Here is a 21,325-nt window from a genome sequence, read left to right on the forward strand (position 1 = left end):
AGTCAAGTCTAGAGATGTGTAAGTGTAATGTAGCAGCTGGGACACTTAGTGAGACAGCTCCTGCACCCACCACCACCAGTTTGTGTCACACAGACCCTCCAGGCCGCGCTCCCTTTGGACAACTTTAGAAAACACCGTGGCTAGAGACGTGTGAAAGCAAACGAGCACCTCGGGCACCGCCTCAGACAGCCCCTGCACCCACCACCGTCTCAGGGACAGTTGAGACAACACCCATGACCGTCTCAGGGACAGTCCAGACCACACTCCATTTGCACAACTCGAGGAAACATCATGTATAGTCAAGTCTAGAGATATGTAAGAGTAATGTAGCAGCTGGGACACATCCTGAGACAGCTCCTGCACCCACCACCACTAGTGTGTGTCAGCAGGGACGGTCCAGGCCGTGCTCCATTTAGACATCTTTAGAAAACATCGTGGCTGGAAACGTGTCAAAGCAAACGAGCACCTCGGACACCGCCTCAGACAGCCCCTGCACCCACCACCGTCTCAGGGACAGTCCAGACTACATTTGCACAAATCGAGGAAACACCATGTGTAGTCGAGTATAGAGATGTGTAAGTGTAATGTAACAGCTGGGAGACCTCCTGAACCATCTCCTGCACCCACCACCACTAGTGTGTGTCAGCAGGGACGGTCTAGGCCGTGCTCCATTTGGACATCTTTAGAAAACATCGTGGCTGGAAACGTGTCAAAGCATATGAGCACCTCGAGCACCTCCTCAGACAGCCCCCGCACCCACCACCGTGTCAGGGACAGTCCAGACTTCACTCCATTTGCATAACTCCAAGAAACACCATATCTAGTTAAGTCTAGAGATGTTTGAGTGCAATGTAGAAGCTGAGACACGTCCTGAGACAGTTTTTGCACCCACCATCAACACCAGTGTGTGTCAGCAGGGACATTCCACACTTCACTCCATTTGGATTAATTTTGGGAACATCACCTAAGTTGGAAGTATCCCAAAATATGTGGAATGTGGACCAGCTCCTGAGTCAGTTCTTGCACCTACCAGAACCAGGGATACTCATGACTGCACTACCTATCGAAAATCATAAGCAGCTTAAGCCAGAGATGTGCCCAAACAATGTGGAGAACCTATATTTGCAAAAGCAATGAAATACATTGTTCAGTGGGCCCCATTGTTGGCATCAGTGCTTTGGTGTGCTCTGGAACCCTCAAGGTGCGCGCCATACTATGTTATCATCTCTTGTTCTATCTGCTCTTAATCACTGCATAGAGGCAGGCCATCATACTTCTGGAGTTCGAAACATTACATGCAAGAGGAATTCGTAACAGAGAACTAAAGAGACTTATCCGTCCTCATTTGCAGTACTGCTGTGCGATCTGGGTTCTGTACCAGATAGGATAAACAGAGTACATCCAGAAAGTTCAAAGAAGAGCAGAACGCTTTTTACTATACGGAAATGTCACGGATATTTTACACGATTTGGGGGTGGGAATCATTAAAACACAGGTGTTTCTCGTTGCAGCAGAATCTTCTCATGAAATGAAAATCACCAACTGCCTCCTCCGAATGCGACAATATTTTGTTGACGCCCATCTACATCTGAAACTATCATCACAATAAAATAAGGTGTTCGTTTTTTCAGCACGGTGCTCGAGAGTGAAATAATAGATAATTATTGAGATGGTGGTTCAATGAACCCTCTGCCAGGCATTTCAGTGTGATTTACAGAGTATCTATGTAGATGTAGATATTGAACCATAAACGTTAAAAGAAAGAAGGAAATTTAATTGTTGCACGACACATGTCGGAGAACCTGGCCCGGTGCAAGATTTATTGTGTACTAATTATTCGTTTTGGGTCTGAATTCAGTTGCATGATACATTACAATGTTTCATTGGGTAACTGAGTGAGCTGTATCCGTGATGAAAATGAACAGTTCTTCACTTGTGGTTCTGGTCGGTAATATTCATTGACAAGCAGGTTCGATTCCCGGCTGGGTCGGGGACTTTCTCCGCTCAGGGCTGGGTGTTGTGTTGTTTTCATCATAATTTCATCCCCATCCGGCTCTCAGGTCGCCCAGTGTGGCGTCGAATGTAATAAGACCTGCAAGGCGGCCGGACCTGCCCCGTAAGGGGGTTCCCGGTCAATGGCGCCAAACGCTCATTTCCATTGACAACCATGCTGAGGTAAGCGAGGATATCACAGAGCTACTTCTCAGTGTACTGCCAGTCACACAAGTTCCTGATGAGGTTCATATCTGTCGAAAATGGCAGCAAGTCAGACAGTGAGTGAGTAGCAGTGGAAGATGACCCAGAAACTTCATGAGGCACTGACTACACCGACCAGTAGTTTAACGTCTCAAGAAGAGGCCGAACTGCATTTGTATAACTTATGCAACATGGCGACTAGGCTTGAGGCATGCGAAAATAACGTAGCAAACCTGTAGTTGGGAATTTATTTCAGTAGACAGTTTAGCAAGGTCCAACCTGGTCGCTAGTTATTTTCTGGCATGCTTTGGAAGTCCCACATTGGACACCAAATTACCTTGTGATGCTGTTATCCTACCAGTGCTTTAATGATTTATCTGAGCCATGTCACCGCAGTTAAAACAAGAACCATCAAATCTTAAGGACTGAGAAGAGATTATTGAAGTAAACCGCTTACCATCGCAAACTACGTACATTAAAAGAAAGAAAGAAATTGTAATATGGTCTGGTGAGACTCAGATCACTTGGCCAGTGAAGGCTTTATTGTATGTTAATAATTACAAACGGACGTGAGTGCAGTTGTGTGATACAAATAGTCTCTGGGAAGCTGAGAGAGGCGTGCCCCTGATGAAAACCAAAAGTTCTGCTCTTGTAGTTCTGACTATTAGCTCACGTTGTCCATCTTGTTGAGTTATTAGGGAGCCATATAACCGGCCTCGGAATGTCTTAATGAGACGGGTGTACGTGGAGCGTGTCAGAAATGAGGCAAGTGAATATCAGTGAGTTATGACGCTTGTCATCCACCTCAGATGATTGTAGAACAGCAAAGAGCGACATCACAGCAGATAAGTCATCCAGCCATTTTTAATTGTGCGGTGTCCCTTCTCCCGTACCTCCTCGCAACCTCAGATGACCCCATCATTAATAGGGCGTTAAATCCCAATCTTCACTGCACCCTCTGGGACACCAGATTTCAAGCTTTTGTGTGCGATTCGTAAAAAGTGAGACCTTACTGCATCAGTGGCGGCAGCTGGCATAGCTTGTTTGAATTTCTAGCTTCTGTTCAATTTATTGGCAGTTCTGTTCCACCATGATAGGGGTAGAAAGAACAGCCTCGGGTGATTACCTTTTCCCAGTCGTTGTACAGCGAACGGGGGATGTGTTTAGTATGATTTCAGACATGTAACTGTAAGGGTTATGTAGCTGATGAAACTGCATGCTGAGCTTGAATTGAATCATGCGGCGTCTAGTTTCTTGATATCGACACAGATGAGAAGCATTTGTAAGGATGTACCGAGAAAGGAACACTGATACCCCATGATTTTACTGCGGCCTCATTAAGGGATTTGTGTAGAGGGATGTATTGTTGCCCTGACAGAAACAGTCCTCACACGGTAGGACTGGCAAGGTAGTGTTCCTAGGAAAGTCTACACAAACTACTTGGATAGCAATACACTGTTTTAACAAGTACGAATACAAAGTCTGGCACACACAAATGGATAATTCGATGTCTGTAGTTGGGAAACGTCGACTAAATTCATTTGCAAGAATCCGACAATGTTCTTCAAAGACAGCTGCCAGAAGCAAGTGAGTAAAGTCGGGAGAAGTGTGGTCACAGTACTGGCCCGCACCTCCCAATCCAACATTTGGGGAAAACAATGTCCAAATGTAAGTCTGCAGACTTTCGTGGCCTTTGTCACTGAAGTTAAAATCTTCTCGGTTATTAGGCGGCGTCATTTTTCTTCTAAAATGATCGACGTTTCGACCCCTCTGCTGGGATCTTCCTCAGGATCTTCTGGTGTCCACTACTGTTCTAGTAGTACAGCACTAGCACTAGCACTATAGGGTTCTAGCAGCAGTGGACACCAGAAGATCCTGAGGAAGATCCCAGCAGAGGGGTCGAAACGTCGATCATTTTAGAAGAAACATGACGCCGCCTAGTAACCGAGAAGATCGATGTCTAAATGGTTTCTGACGTCAACAGCAATGTAAGGTGGGGTTCGTTATTCTCGAACCTTGACTGACTACCAGTGGAACATTCTCCAATATTCCTGGTATTACTTCATAGAGAAGGATGCGGTAATTTCCTCCATCGAACTTCTGCCGAATCAGATAGTGTTGAACAATACCAGTCCACACTTTTATGGTACGAGGGGAGTTTGAAAAGTCTGTGCAAAAATAAAAACTACTTACGTGTTTGCGTAAATCTTTTTTTATTTTTCGACATAGTCTCCTCTTAGACTATACACTTCGTTCTACGCTGTTCTAATTTGTTGATCCCTTCCGAATAATACCAATTGTCCAAGTCTGCAAAATAGCTAATAGTTGCAGCAATCACCTCCTCGATTGAATAAAATCTTTGTCCCGCCAGCCATTTCTTCAAATTGGGGAACAAGTAGTAATCCGAAGGAGCCAAGTCTGGAGAATAGGGGGGGGGGGGGGATCTGAAACGAGTTTGAATCCTATTTCCATCAATTGTGCGACCACAACTGCTGAGATGTGTGCTGGTGCATTGTTGTGATGGAAAAGCACTTTTTTGGTCCAATCGCCGACGTTTTTCTTGCAGCTCGGGTTTCAAATGGTCCAATAACGATGAATAATATGCACCTTTAATAGTTTTACCCTTTTCCAGATAGTCGATGAGGATTATCCCTTGCGAATCCGAAAAGAAGGAATGGTCTTCGCCTTTTTTGGTGCAGATTCTCCCTTGGTAATCCACTGTTTAGATTGTTCTTTGGTCTCAGAGGTACAGTAATGTATCCATGCTTCGTCCACAGTGACGAAACGGCGCTTTAGGCCTGCGGATTCTTCCCTCACACGATTCCGTTTTTGGTCAAGCCTGAGCAATCGCAGAACCCATATTGCGGATAGCTTTCTCGTGTCCAAATGTTTATACAAAATGTTATGTACCCGTTCATTCGAGATGCCCACAGCACTAGCAATCTCACGCACCTTAACTCTTCTGTCATCCATCTCCATATCATGTATTTTATCAATGATTTCTGGAGTCGTAACCTCCACAGGGCGTCCAGAACGCGAAGCATCACTTGTGCCCATGTGGCCACTCCAAAAATTTTGAAACAACTTATAAACTGTTCTCATCGAAGGTGCATAGTCACCGTAATCTTTATCAAGCTTCTCTTTAGTCTCCAGAGGCGTTTTGCCTTTCATAAAGTAATGTTTAATCGCCACGCTAAATTCTTTTTCGTCCATTTTTTGACAATCACTCGGCTTTCTTGGTTCACACGAATGCCAAACACAAAGAAATAGACCAATATGGCAGACACTTGGCGTGGGTTCTTTGCAGAAATGCTACTAACTAATCTTGGAATCGATACGCGCCCATGGTGCCATCTCTCGGACTTTGCACGGACTTTTCAAACGCCCCTCGTAAATCTCTATTGATGGTGGAACACACGAGTTGCCTTAGAATTTTCCAGTTATCTCGAGGGGTTAGACTGTTGCTCTGGCCAACACACTATCCAGCTCTCTCACGCACTGCAAACACACACTTACCGAAAACATTGCAATACCCCAAAATGTAATTAATGTAGAGTAATGAATTTTTGGGAATAAATTTGTCTAGCTAATAGACAGATAGGTAGACAGGTAAAAATTGACACACATGGTTGGAATGACATGGGGTTTTATTAGAACCAGGCGCTCCACCTCATATTGCTAGACGCATGAAAGATCTCTTGCACGCGTCGTTTTGGTGATGATCGTGTGCTCAGCTGCCACTTTCGTCATGCTTGGCCTCCCAGGTCCCCAGACCTCAGTCCGTGCGATTATTGGCTTTGGGGTTACCTAAAGTCGCAGTGTATCGTGATCAAACGACATCTCTAGGGGTTCTGAAAGGCAACATCTGACGCTATTGCCTCACCATAACTCCGGACATGCTTTACAGTGCTGTTCACAACATTATTCATCGACTACAGCTATTGCTGAGGAATGATGGTGGTCATATTGAGCATTTCCTGTAAATAACATCATCTTTGCTTTGTCTTATTTTGTTACGCTAATTATTGCTATTCAGATCAGATGAAGCGCCATCTGTCGGACATTTTTTGAACTTTTGTATTCTTTTTTTGTTCCAATAAAACCCCATGTCGTTCCAAGCATGTGCGTCAATTTGTACCTCTCTATCTACATTATTCCGTGATTTATTCAGTTTTCAAATTTATACTGACTTTTTGATAACCCTGTATTTAAGCGATTAACATTGCAACGTCACAGTTTAGCGCAAACGCGGAAAAAGCCATTGCAAATATGAAATGCCGGTACATTAATAACCAGTGTAACTTCCAGAATGCGTGTGCGAAGACTGTGATAGAGAAGATGAATGATCGACTTCAATTTATTGGGAAAGTTTTGGGAAAACAGTAGTCCACCTGTAAAGGAGACTGCATACAGGACGCTGATGTGATTTATTCTTGAGGGCTACTCTGGTGTTTGGGATCCGTACAGTGTCGGGTTAAAGGAAGACATCGAGACAGTTCAAAAGCAGGCGGCTATATTTGTTACTGGTAGGTTCGAACAAGACACAATTGTCACAGAGATGCCTCGGGAATCCCTGGAGAGGAGGCGACATTCTTTTCGAGGAATAGTGTTGAGAAAATTTAGAGAACCGGCGTTTGAAGCTGGCTGCACAACGATTCTACTGCTTCCAACACACACTGCGCGCAAATACCACAAAGTTGAGATATCAGAGATCAGAACTCATGAGAAAGGATACAGAGTGGTATTTCCGTGCTCTGTTTGCAAGTGGAACAGGAAAAGAAGTGACTAATAATGGTACGGATAACCATCTGCCTCGCGGCATACGGTGGACTGCGGAGTACATATGTAAGTGTATGTAGATGTACAAGTAGGGCATGTCGTTTTACAACAGCGGTATTTGGACGAGCGTTATCCTGTTGGAAAACACTCCCTGGAATGCTGTTCACGGATGGCACCACAACGGGTCGAATTACCAGATTTACGAACGTATTTGCAATCAGAGCGCACGGGATAACCAGGAGAGCGCTTCTGCTGGTCCCCTTGTACCAACACATACCATCACAGGCACCGGGGCAGAACCAACTTTCATCAGAGAACGTGAAAGGTGGCTTTTATTATTCTGTATGTTTGAAGTAAATAAACCCATATAATGGTTAATTAGTCTTATTAGGTGGATTAGAAAGAGAGATACGTGGTGATTAGACACATGTCTGAAATAATACGGGCTTTGCTAATGATAATAATTAGTTGCATGCTGTAGGTGTAAGCAAAGTAAATTTGCCAGTGGAGGTGGGGCGTGGTCGGGCGCAGCCGGGGAGGCGAAGGCCGGCGAGCGACGGAAGAGCAGTGTGCAGGGGCCGGGGGTCCCGGGGGGGGGGGGGGGGGGGGGGGCAGTGACCGGCAAGCATCAAAAGGAACGCCGCCGGGTGCCAGGTGAGAGGGGGGGGGGGGGGGGATGTCGAGCAGCGTACGCGCTGGCGCCACACGGTCGCGCGCTGTTTTAGCGGCAAATGGGCTGTCCTCTGATTGGGCAGTTCATAAGAAAGTGCGGGAAACGCTGGGGGTCAACGCCCGCTGTTTGAACAGAGGAATTTTTTGGATAGGGGGAGAAATTGTGTCACTCCACAAGGGAGATGTGGGAGGCCTTTGCAGCGTCGGGATTGGCTGATTAGAGTTTGGCGGCTAGATTGTCGCAAGAGCATCAGGCAGAGGGAGGCAAGTAGGGGAGCGTCTTGTGCCGTTAGAGCGGACAGTCGCGAAGTTCTGTAGCTCTGAGATAGGGACTTAGATTCTGAATACTGTGCTGTGTATGATCTAGAGTCTGCAGCTACAGTAGGACATCAGCGTCCACCATAGGCATTGCATTGACTGCTAGTATAATTGCAGTTGATTCCGCCTTGCAGGCTGGCAGTCACCATTGAACGTAGTCAACCAGTGCATGGAGCTATCATACTGGTATCGCACGTTAATACAAGACATACTGGGCTGCACCTTGAAGGTTGTTGAGCCAGTCTGGAAAGCGTTGTATACCATTTAGAGGAAATATAGGGCTTGTGGTCGTAGTAGTTTCTGAGTAGTTTATTCTGCTCAAGATACTTGAGAGACTTATGTTAACTCAGCGACTTCGCAGCTGCAGTCGTCGCCCCAGCAGTATCGACGGAGCCAGCACGCTGGTCGACAGTATTGTAAAGCTTGCGGCAGCGGCAGTAAAGTTCAGAAACAGTTGTTGGACCGTGTTCTTGCCATCCACTGAGCATCCGTGCAGTTTTGCTTATGATTCGTTAGTGGTTATTTCTCTCCTTTGCATGTTGTTTGGTTTGTTTCTTGGTGGTGGTGTCCGAAGTACGTATTATTTCAGACACAAAAGAGTAGGAACGCAGTCAGATCGCATTTACCATTTGCTTATCAAGGGGCATAATTAAATCTAACTTCTCATCAACTTAACATTAAGAGCTGAGAGCCAAAATTACCAGTGCAGTATATCTGAGAACAGTGTACAATTGCTTTAATTTGTTTTCATTCATGATTTGTTCGAAATAATCTCATATCTATCGTGAGATAATTTACAATAAATACAAGTTATTTGCAATATCGCTTTTGATTCAGTACTAAGCTGTAGTTTGTCGTCACTGTCACATTAATATAATTTATTTATGTTTAATATCGGCCACTACCCCAATAGGAAGCCCTACAAACGCAACAGACCTCCACCCTGCTCTCCAACGGGCTCTCGCTTGACATCTCTGAAGTGACAGATGGCCGTGGTTTGGGGTCAGTGGAAAGCACGATACGGAAGGTCTGGCTCCGAGCTGTCCTTGAAGAAACCGATTTGTAACAGTTGGTTGTCTCACTGTGGTGCCAACCGCTGGTCAGACTGGTGCTGCAGATGCAGTGTGGTGCGCCGGGGCCAGACACCGAGGACCCTGTCGGTTGTGCCACGTGGCCGCCTGGAGACCGGCGAACATATAACACGTGGCCTCAACACTCACAAAGCTACACGGGTGGTGTTCCTGGACACCAAAAAGGCTTTCGACCGTCTGTGGCATAACTGCCTCAGTCGCAAACTCAGCGACGCGGGATTCGCCGACGGGCTGGTGCGTCTAACACAGTCATACCTGGCAGACAGGAGTTTCAACACTGACATGCAGGGAAAACAATCAACACGGCACGGTATACATCCGGGAGTACCCCAGAGGAGCATCCCAGGGCCCCTACTGTTCAACCTCTACATAAACGACTTAGAAGAGCAGTTGAACGGAATGGACAGTGTCTTGAAAGGAGGATATAAGATGAACATCAACAAGAGCAAAACGAGGATAATGGAATGTAGTCGAATTAAGTTTGGTGATGCTGAGGGTATTAGATTAGCAAATGAGACACTTAAAGTAGTAAAGGAGTTTTGCTATTTGGGGAGCAAAATAACTGATGATGGTCGAAGTAGAGAGGATATAAAATTTAGACGCAATGGCAAGGAAAGCGTTTCTGAAGAGGAGAAATTTGTTAACATCGAGTATAGATTTAAGTGTCACAAAGTCGTTTCTGAAAGTATTTATATGGAGTGTAGCCATGTATGGAAGTGAAACATGGACGATAAATAGTTTAGACAAAAAGAGAATAGAAGCTTTCGAAATGTGGTGCTACAGAAGAATGCTGAATATTAGATGCATAGATCACATAACTAATGAGGAGGTATTGAATACATTTGGGGAGAAGGGAAGTTTGTGGCACAACTTGACGAGAAGAAGGGACCGGTTGGTAGGACATGTTCTGAGGCATCAAGGGATCACAAATTTAGTATTGGAGGGCTGCGTGGAGGGTAAAAATCGTAGAGGGAGACCAAGAGATGAATACACCAAGCAAATTCAGATGGATGTAGGTTGCAGTAGGTACTGGCAGATGAAGAACCTTGCACAGGACAGAGTAGCATGGAGAGCTGCATCAAACCAATCTCAGGACTGAAGATCATAATAACAACAACAAACGATCTCCCAACCACACACAACACAACGATGGCAATCTACGCGGATGACACAGCCATCATCGAGCAAGATTGGAAACCATCAAACACTACGTCACGCTTACAGACTGCACTCAGAGTGGCTTAGCCTCGGTTGGAGAAATGGCGTGTTAGAGCAAACGTCGACAAGTGCGAAGCCGTTCTGTTCACTAGAAGACCGAAGCAACTGCGCAAACACCGAGAGTGCAGACCAATAACTCTACGCGCACGCCCAATACGTTTCCGTGAGAAAGTCAAATACCTCGGTGTCTGGCTGGACCGGAAATTACTCTGGGGGGACCACATACGATACATGACCAACCGAGCAAGCGCGAGGCTCAAACAGCTCTACCGTATGATCAACAGGTGAAGCATACTGAACAGACGGGTGACGAGGTCCACGTACGTGACACCCCCGATAACGTACGCAGGGGATAACGCTGCGCCGACACGCCTGCGCCGTCTGCAGCTCACACAAAAGAAAGCACTCAAAATCATACACGATACACACGCATCGCAAACCTTCACCGGGAATACCGACTTCAGACTCTCACGAAGGTAATCCACATACTCACCACAAGACTATGCAGAAACTCCAGACATTCGCAGAACCTGGGAACCTGGGGAACTACGACCACAACCATAGATGGAAACATAAAGTACCAATAGACATCTATGGCCAAGCACACGCGAACACAACGGTACAGGTGAGGCCCTGTTAATCAGACGCCATTACTCGATATCCAGCTGGAACACACTGCCGAATAACTGGCACCACACAGGGAAGCCGTACCGTACACTGCATGCAGACAAGCTCCACACATCCCCCACACGGTGAGACGATCTGTGGCCGATCTCCCACTACTGTATAACGACCTTGATTGATCCAGGAATGCAGCGGCTGCAGCAACTGGGACACATCGTCATCGCTTGCCACGGTAATGATGCATGGTGCCCATACCAACAAATCCAAGCTTGCATGAACTATCGCATCTAGTAAGCCACTACTGCTCTTACTACCCATCCCACTGTCGCAGAGGTTTTTTTCCACGGCACGAGCCTTGCACTTTTTTCCCTCTGCTCTTCAAATTGCTACCCTCACTATCTATTCGCCCACCATCTATCACCTAATTCGTAGTCTTATGATAACATCACAGCCCAGCATCCTGTGATCCACCTATTAGATAACTAACATGTTGACGGCGGTGACAATAGAAATTTTGGTTTGGTCACCATATTGGTGAGGGCGTGGAGGGGCCTCATCTCTACAGGTTGTTACAAAAAGGTACGGCCAAACTTTCAGGAAACATTGCTCACACACAAATAAAGAAAAGATGTTATGTGGACATGTGTCCGGAAATGCTTAATTTCCCTGTTAGAGCTCATTTTTGTTTCGTCAGTATGTACTGTCCTTCCTCAATTCACCGCCATGATTTCATACGGGATACTCTACCTGTCCTCCCCCCATGAACCATGGACCTTGCCGTTGGTGGGGAGGCTTGTGTGCCTCAGCGATACAGATGGCCGTACCGTAGGTGCAACCACAACGGAGGGGTATCTGTTGAGAGGCCAGACAAACGTGTGGTTCCTGAAGAGGGGCAGCAGCCTTTTCAGTAGTTGCAGGGGCAACAGTCTGGATGATTGACTGATCTGGCCTTGCAACATTAACCAAAACGGCCTTGCTGTGCTGGTACTGCGAACGGCTGAAAGCAAGGGGAAACTACAGCCGTAATTTTTCCCGAGGACATGCAGCTTTACTGTATGATTAAATGATGATGGCATCCTCTTGGGTAAAATATTCCGGAGGTAAAATAGTCCCCCATTCGGATCTCCGGGCGGGGACTACTCAGGAGGATGTCGTTATCAGTATATTATCTTAGGTTAGAAAATTTAAAAAGGGAAATGGATAGGTTAAAGTTAGATATAGTGGGAATTAGTGAAGTTCGGTGGCAGGAGGAACAAGACTTCTGGTCAGGTGACTACAGGGTTATAAACACAAAATCAAATAGGGGTAATGCAGGAGTAGGTTTAATAATGAATAGGAAAATAGGAATGGGGGTAAGCTACTACAAACAGCATAGTGAACGCATTATTGTGGCCAAGATAGATACGAAGCCCACACCTACTACAGTAGTACAAGTTTATATGCCAACTAGCTCTGCAGATGATGAAGAAATTGAAGAAATGTACGATGAAATAAAAGAAATTATTCAGATAGTGAAGGGAGACGAAAATTTAACAGTAATGGGTGACTGGAATTCGAGTGTAGGAAACGGGAGAGAAGGAAACATAGTAGGTGAATATGGATTGGGGCTAAGAAATGAAAGAGGAAGCCGCCTAGTAGAATTTTGCACAGAGCACAACTTAATCATAGCTAACACTTGGTTTAAGAATCATGAAAGAAGGTTGTATACGTGGAAGAACCCTGGAGATACTAAAAGGTATCAGATAGATTATATAATGGTAAGACAGAGATTTAGGAACCAGGTTTTAAGTTGTAAGACATTTCCAGGGGCAGATGTGGACTCTGACCACAATCTATTGGTTATGACCTGTAGATTAAAACTGAAGAATCTGCAAAAATGTGGGAAATTAAGGAGATGGGACCTGGATAAACTGAAAGAACCAGAGGTTGTACAGAGTTTCAGAGAGAGCATAAGGGAACAATTGACAGGAATAGGGGAAAGAAATACAGTAGAAGAAGAATGGGTAGCTCTGAGGGATGTAGTAGTGAAGGCAGCAGAGGATAAAGTAGGTACAAAGACGAGGGCTGCTAGAAATCCTTGGGTAACAGAAGAAATATTGAATTTAATTGATGAAAGGAGAAAATATAAAAATGCAGTAAATGAAGCAGGCAAAAAGGAATACAAACGTCTCAAAAATGAGATCGACAGGAAGTGCAAAATGGCTAAGCAGAGATGGCTAGAGGACAAATGTAAGGATGTAGAAGCTTATCTCACTAGGGGTAAGATAGATACTGCCTACAGGAAAATTAAAGAGACCTTTGGAGAGAAGAGAACCACGTGTATGAATATCAAGAGCTTAGATGGCAGCCCAGTTCTAAGCAAGGAAGGGAAGGCAGAAAGGTGGAAGGAGTATATAGAAGGTTTATACAAGGGCGATGTACTTGAGGACAATATTATGGAAATGGAAGAGGATGTAGATGAAGATGAAATGGGAGATACGATACTGCGTGAAGAGTTTGACAGAGCACTGAAAGACCTGAGTCGAAACAAGGCCCCCGGAGTAGACAACATTCCATTAGAACTACTGACGGCCTTGGGACAACCAGTCCTGACAAAACTCTACCAGCTGGTGAGCAAGATGTATGAGACAGGCGAAATACCCTCAGACTTCAAGAAGAATATAATAATTCCAATCCCAAAGAAAGCAGGTGCTGACAGATGTGAAAATTACCGAACTATCAGTTTAATAAGCCACGGCTGCAAAATACTAACGCGAATTCTTTACAGACGAATGGAAAAACTGGTAGATGCAGACCTCGGGGAGGATCAGTTTGGATTCCGTCGAAATGTTGGAACACGTGAGGCAATACTGACCTTACGACTTATCTTAGAAGAAAGATTAAGAAAAGGCAAACCTACGTTTCTAGCATTTGTAGACTTAGAGAAAGCTTTTGACAATGTTGACTGGAATACCCTTTTTCAAATTCTAAAGGTGGCAGGGGTAAAATACAGGGAGCGAAAGGCTATTTATAATTTGCACAGAAACCAGATGGCAGTCATAAGAGTCGAGGGGCATGAAAGGGAAGCAGTGGTTGGGAAAGGAGTGAGACAGGGTTGTAGCCTCTCCCCGATGTTATTCAATCTGTATATTGAGCAAGCAGTAAAGGAAACAAAAGAAAAATTTGGAGTAGGTATTAAAACTCATGGAGACGAAGTAAAAACTTTGAGGTTCGCCGATGACATTGTAATTCTGTCAGAGACAGCAAAGGACTTGGAAGAGCAGTTGAACGGAATGGACAGTGTCTTGAAAGGAGGATATAAGATGAACATTAACAAAAGCAAAACGAGGATAATGGAATGTAGTCAAATTAAATCGGGTGATGCTGAGGGAATTAGATTAGGAAATGAGACACTTAAAGTAGTAAAAGAGTTTTGCTATTTAGGAAGTAAAATAACTGATGATGGTCGAAGTAGAGAGGATATAAAATGTAGACTGGCAATGGCAAGGAAAGCGTTTCTTAAGAAGAGAAATTTGTTAACATCGAATATAGATTTAGGTATCAGGAAGTCGTTTCTGAAAGTATTTGTTTGGAGTGTAGCCATGTATGGAAGTGAAACATGGACGATAACTAGTTTGGACAAGAAGAGAATAGAAGCTTTCGAAATGTGGTGCTACAGAAGAATACTGAAGATAAGGTGGATAGATCACGTAACTAATGAGGAGGTATTGAATAGGATTGGGGAGAAGAGAAGTTTGTGGCACAACTTGACTAGAAGAAGGGATCGGTTGGTGGGACATGTTTTGAGGCATCAAGGGATCACAAATTTAGCATTGGAGGGCAGCGTGGAGGGTAAAAATCGTAGAGGGAGACCGAGAGATGAGTACACTAAGCAGATTCAGAAGGATGTAGGTTGCAGTAGGTACTGGGAGATGAAGCAGCTTGCACAGGATAGAGTAGCATGGAGAGCTGCATCAAACCAATCTCAGGACTGAAGACAACAACAACAACACTCTACCTGTGCTGCTAGAACATGTGCCTTTACAAGTACGACACAACATGTGGTTCATGCACGATGGAGCTCCTGCACATTTCAGTCGAACTGTTCGTACGCTTCTCAACAACAGATTCGGTGACCGATGGATTGGTAGAGGCGGACGAATTCCGTGGCCTCCGCGGTCTCCTGACCTCAACCCTCTTGACTTTCATTTATGAGGCCATTTTAAAGCTCTTGTCTATGCAACCCCGGTACCAAATATAGAGACTCTTCGTGCTCGTACTGTGGACGGCTGTGATACAATACTCCATTCTCCAGGGCTCCATCAGCGCATCAGGGATTCCATGCGACGGAGGGTGGATGCATGTATCGTCGCTAACGGAGGACATTTTGAACATTTCCTGTAACAAAGTGTTTGAAGCCACGCTGGTACGTTCTGTTGCTGTGTGTTTCCGTTCCATGATTAATGTGATTTGAAGAGAAGTAATAAAATGAGCTCTAACATGGAAAGTAAGCGCTTCCGGACACATGTCCACATAACATATTTTCTTTCTTTGTGTGTGAGGAATATTTCCTGAAAGTTTGGCCGTACCTTTCTGTAACACCCTGTATAAAGGTGTTCTTGTGACGCTACATTTTCGTGACCACCGATGCCAGCAATCATTTACAAATTTAACCATTCGTTATTTTTTCTATACTGCATACACACAATAAATAAAATTTCGTCATTTGTTATCCCGTGCGTGGATGCAATTTTAAAGGCCATCAGCGCAGAATCCACTAATAAGAACGGAATATCCTTCGGGAATACTAAACTTGCATGGAAAGGCAACGTCGTCTTAAGATGTACGTGGCTCATTCGTAATGATGAAATTAAAGCAGCGTTTAGAATCTTTGTTTCCAACATCAATGACTTGTCAATTCTGTAAAAAAGCTTGTGCAGTCAATAATTAATAGTCTAAAAAAGATAAACGATTTCAAAGCAATAGGTTTCACGAGAAAATCTTTTGTTTATTCACATTCGGCAAAGTAGTTTTTTTTCATTTTTTAAACACAAACCGTGAATATTGCCTTTATTTTATATAAATCCGCACACTTGTATGCCGCATAGCGCAGTCTATAGGCGGAAAACACTGGCAACACCTAATGCATTATTACCATTTTGACATTGCAATAACGTAGGATGGAAAGTACTGCATATTAATCTCTGATACAATCTGAGTAAACAATTTATATTTGTCATTACACGTAACGATAAATTAAGTACCCATTCCAAATTTAAGACTTACATACTCTGATATTTTCGGAGAAGCTTCACCAAGAGTTGCTATTCCTTCCGTAACATTATTTGGTTAGTCATAAGTATCCGTACTTCTTGAGTTTTCATTCGTTGTTGGTGTGTCATTTTCGTTTATAGCATTCCGTACCACAACCTATAAAATTGATATCCTTATGAAATCACTTTGCTCTCTGTCTGTTTCTTTGCCTGTCTGTTTATCCGACTGTTAAAACCCCTTTTTCTCAGGAATGGGTAGATACGTCAAGTTGAAATTTATCACATAATAAGGTCCACAGTTCGTTGGCAGTGTGAACTATAACAATTTGTAAATCAATTTAGTCAAAAGATACGGCCATTTATGTCACATATTCTGATTCAGTCATCGACATCTATAGGATACTCTCCGTTCAACTAGAATCATGAAATTTGACGAGAAGTAAGATTTCACAGTATAAGTAAAGGGAAAACCCCAAAATTTTTATTTGTAACTATATCACATTAAAAAATATTCTTTTCCGTTTTCGTCCATCTGTCTCCCTGTCCATCTGGATGACGCCTTTTTGTCAGGAGCGGGTGGAGATATCGAATTGAAATTTATGTCAGCTATGGCAGTTAAATGCACTGGTTGAAGGATCACTTTTTCAGAACCCCATAATTGTTTCCCATTCAGACGCAGGTATTTAAAATTTGGTTCAGATGTGCCTACAACCTTCCTCTGTAACGGTGCAAAAGTGTACCGCCCTGTGACGTCAGCCCCGGAGACTCTTCACACAGCAAGGAGTCGACATACGCGAGGCAAACGCCACAGCTGGGAACTTTATGTGAGGTGTAAGGTGTGTTAGTGACGTCAAATTGGCACCAAATTTCACCCCAATTCTTCCCAACGCCACCGCTGACGTGTCACACGATGGAAAGGTCATCACACCTCCTGTTACCCACAATTCACCCCTCAGTTTGACGCCTCCGTGGTGGATGTCAGAACAGCTACACCCAGTGTTGAAATCAAGCTGTTTTCTTGTGGGTGGCCGAGGAAAACATTTCCGATACACTGTTACTCAGGTTCGACAGGAAAAGGATTCAGAGAGTGGCATAAAGGGCATCATTAATACCACCACTTCCTACGAGGCGTTGACTGCCACACATTTAGTTGCCTAAAACGGCAGTTCACAGTTTGATCAGCAACTGGATGTTTTTGACAATTCTTGACGCTTCAAACCTTCTCTAAGGACATAGTGGGCCAGTAGCGCCACCGAACGTCGTCAAACTATTCAGGAGTGCAGTGTGACCGCAATTTTTGCTTTCGTGTACATGTTGAAAACGCTAGGAATCGTTCAAAACAGTTTCGATGAAACTTGAACGTGATCTGAAGCCGGCGTTTATAGATTTTTTTGTCCTTTTTCGCGCGCTGCTGTGGCGTGATCACGGAATCGTGTGACAACGGCACAGTCGTGAATAAAACGCAAATGGTTCCCCTCCCCCATTTCTATGACCAGCCTAAATAATAGACTGCTTATTGTTATCCTAGTCCATATGAAGCTCTGAACTTGATCCATGGCCACAATGGTAACTGTCAAATCCCAGAAGTAGGATTGGAACAATGGCCTTTGATCCAGACTATTCCTACTTCGACTAATATGAGGCGTTGCTGCTTTGGAGGAATCGTTGAGCAACATTAATCTGGTGACCTTTTTTTATTATTATTATTAAATTCTCGTTCATTTTTACGCGCAACTTGACGTCTAGCCTCGCATCGAACGAATACTCAATTACAGTGGGAATCACAACTCTGCACGTTCATGAAATTTTATCTTAATCTTACCTATCAGACGCAAATATGCGCACGTATTAATTGAAACGATTGAATGGATAAATACTGCATAAGGCCAGAAAATAATTATATTTATGTCACGCATTATGCAATTTCGGATCCTGCGGATCTACACTAAAATTCGACTTTTGTTACAGCGTGAACATCGGTATTTTTACCTCTCACGGAATTAAGCAAACTTGCTGTGTCCGACTCAGGTGTATAGTTTCAACAGTGTGCTTTCTGCTCGTCACTTGCTTTCGTTCCTGCAAGTTCCCAGTACGTTTCAGCCTGTGCTGGAAGAAAGCTCTGTGTCATGGCATCAGCATGGCTTCAAGAAATAAAGATAATTCACTTTTGATTTTGCTAATTTTGAACTAGAATCTATGTATAATAGGCTGTAATAAGCGAAAATATCCTGCATAATCGAATAACTGACTGTTTATTTCACGACTACAATACGGCTAAACATTTTTTTCCGGTATTGTACTGAGTTTACATACGACAAGGAATTATACTTTCGCAAGTACAAGGCAGTATTCAAGAAGAAGAAGAAGAGGAGGTTGATGAAGAGGAGATGGAATGCAATGACAAAGAAGATGCAGTTCCAATGAAGAAGAGTCACAGAACACAAAAGCCTGTGCCATAACCAACAGCAAAGAAATTCTATGCCGTGCATATGCCCCAGATGATAAACTAAAGCTAGAAAAGGCGATTCAGATGTAGACTGCCAATTGTAATGGTTCCACATTTGTATATTGCGATAAATGCAAAATACACTCCTGGAAATTGAAATAAGAACACCGTGAATTCATTGTCCCAGGAAGGGGAAATTTATTGACACATTCCTGGGGTCAGATACATCACATGATTACACTGACAGAGATCACTCCCCACACCATGATGCCGGGTGTGGGCCCTGTGTGTCTCGGTCGTATGCAGTCCTGATTGTGGCGCTCACCTGCACGGCGCCAAACACGCAAACGACCATCATTGGCACCAAGGCAGAAGCGACTCTCATCGCTGAAGACGACACGTCTCCATTCGTCCCTCCATTCACGCCTGTCGCGACACCACTGGAGGCGGGCTGCACGATGTTGGGGCGTGAGCGGAAGACGGCCTAACGGTGTGCGGGACCGTAGTCCAGCTTCATGGAGACGGTTGCGAATGGTCCACGCCGATACCCCAGGACCAACAGTGTCCCTAATTTGCTGGGAAGTGGCGGTGCGGTCCCCTACGGCACTGCGTAGGATCCTACGGTCTTGGCGTGCATCCGTGCGTCGCTGCGGTCCGGTCCCAGGTCGACGGGCACGTGCACCTTCCGCCGACCACTGGCGACAACATCGATGTACTGTGGAGACCTCACGCCCCACGTGTTGAGCAATTCGGCGGCACGTCCACCCGGTCTCCCGCACGCCCACTATACGCCCTCGCTCAAAGTCCGTCAACTGCACTTACGGTTCACGTCCACGCTGTCGCGGCATGCTACCAGGGTTAAAGACTGCGATGGAGCTCCGTATGCCACGGCAAACTAGCTGACACTGACGGCGGCGGTGCACAAATGCTGCGCAGCTAGCGCCATTCGACGGCCAACACCGCGGTTCCTGGTGTGTCCGCTGTGCCGTGCGTGTGATCATTGCTTTTACAGCCCTCTTGCAGTGTCCGGAGCAAGTATGGTGGGTCTGACACACCGGTGTCAATGTGTTCTTTTTTTCCATTTCCAGGAGTGTATATCTCTGTTTCACGTAGGAAACAAACTACTTTCATGCTATTCTATAAAAAATAGCAGAATTATGAAAAATTTTCTGATTGTATTTTCACGTAATAACAATAAACAAACATTTCTTAGTATGTACATAACTGTAAGAGGGCTATTCGGAAAGAAAGGAACGATAGGTTGCGAAATGGAAACCACAGTGAAAATCAAAACTGTTTTATTTTGCGGGAGTCGCCAGCAGAACATCCGTAGACGCACAGTGAAGGATAGCATTATTCTGTGACGGCACGCGCAAGGGACAGATTGTTTATTCCTTGATTATATATAATAGTTCTGTTGCTATTGATTCAATGTTAATATGAGCTTTCCGTTGCGATAAAAAAATAAAATATTTTAGCCTAACTACTTAGTGAGTCTTTCTGAAGATTGCAATAAGTAGTACATGGCTAAAATTTGCAATCATTAGCTACAACTTCCAGTTACTTATCTCCCCAGTCACAGGTCCGACTTGGACGTTTGTCGTAGCGTTGTACCAACTTTCCAGTACCCTCGTTATAGAAGGCAGCCGCCAGTGCTTTCTACCAATTGTCTATGCTGGCCTGCAGCTCGTTGTCTGTGCCAAAATGTTGTCTTCATAGCCAGCGGTTCATATGACCAGAGATGAAACTCAGAGGTAGACAATTATGGGCTGTATTGTGGGTAATCGAACATTTCCAACTGAAAACGATGCAGGAGCATTTTCATTGGCCCTGAAGGATGTGGCTGAGAATTGTCTTGAAGAAGAAAACGCATGGCAGTTAGGTAACGTTGGCTGCATAGCTTCAGGCGAAATTCCTCACCAGACCCTCGTACTTGGCGGGAGACACTATTGTTCTAGGTATCTTTATGTGCTCCCTGTGTGCTCAGAACTAAAGAGAACGACGAAACGCGATCGGCGGGCATACTAGAGACACTGCCCAACATACCTGTGCAAAACATCATCGGATTTTCACTGTGGTTTCCATTTCGCGACCGATCGTTCCTTACTTTCCGAATAACGCTCGTATTTATGTATTTCAGTAGTCAGTTTATAAATAAAATCCGCCAACGTAATCCTAAAATAATACATTACTAGGACAAAAACGTATTTGAGGCAAGATGCTATCTGTATATTCCGTAACGTATTACAGGGATAATCAAAAAGAACCAGTAGTTTTTAAACATTCGTTGCTTCCAAACTACAAAAGATAGAAAAATAATTGCAACGTTCCTGTAAACAAAAACGTTCAAATTTTATGCATTCAATGTGAGCACCATGTGTCACACTGCAAATATCGAAACGTGGGCTCATTTCCTGCCACACAAGAAGCAGTTTGTCTCTCGTTATCGAATTCACAGCTTCAACAACCCGTTGTCACAGACTTTCAAGAGCGTCAGGCATAGGGGGATAAAAACTCGGGCTCACTCCACAGACAAAAGTCACAACGTGTGATGTCTGAGACGTTGGAATGGAAGAGAAGAAGCAGAAGATGAACTTCATCGCCGGTGGCTTCCCAGGTCTCTACAGCTCACACCTTGTGTCTTTTATCTGTGAGAGAACGCGTTTTATCCCCCCTATCCTGACACACTTGAAAGTCTGTGACAAGTCTGTGAAAGTCTGTTGTCGAAG

General features: G+C 44.5%; 1 protein-coding gene across 1 annotated transcript in view; it reads right to left on the reverse strand.

The window, feature by feature from the left end:
• Positions 1-21,325, reverse strand: part of LOC126291426 (dehydrogenase/reductase SDR family member 11-like) — a 362,658-nt gene that overhangs the window by 196,765 nt on the left and 144,568 nt on the right. The window lies entirely within an intron of this gene.

This window comes from Schistocerca gregaria, chromosome 9 (assembly GCF_023897955.1).
Source record: "Schistocerca gregaria isolate iqSchGreg1 chromosome 9, iqSchGreg1.2, whole genome shotgun sequence".
Classification (NCBI taxonomy): domain Eukaryota; kingdom Metazoa; phylum Arthropoda; class Insecta; order Orthoptera; family Acrididae; genus Schistocerca; species Schistocerca gregaria.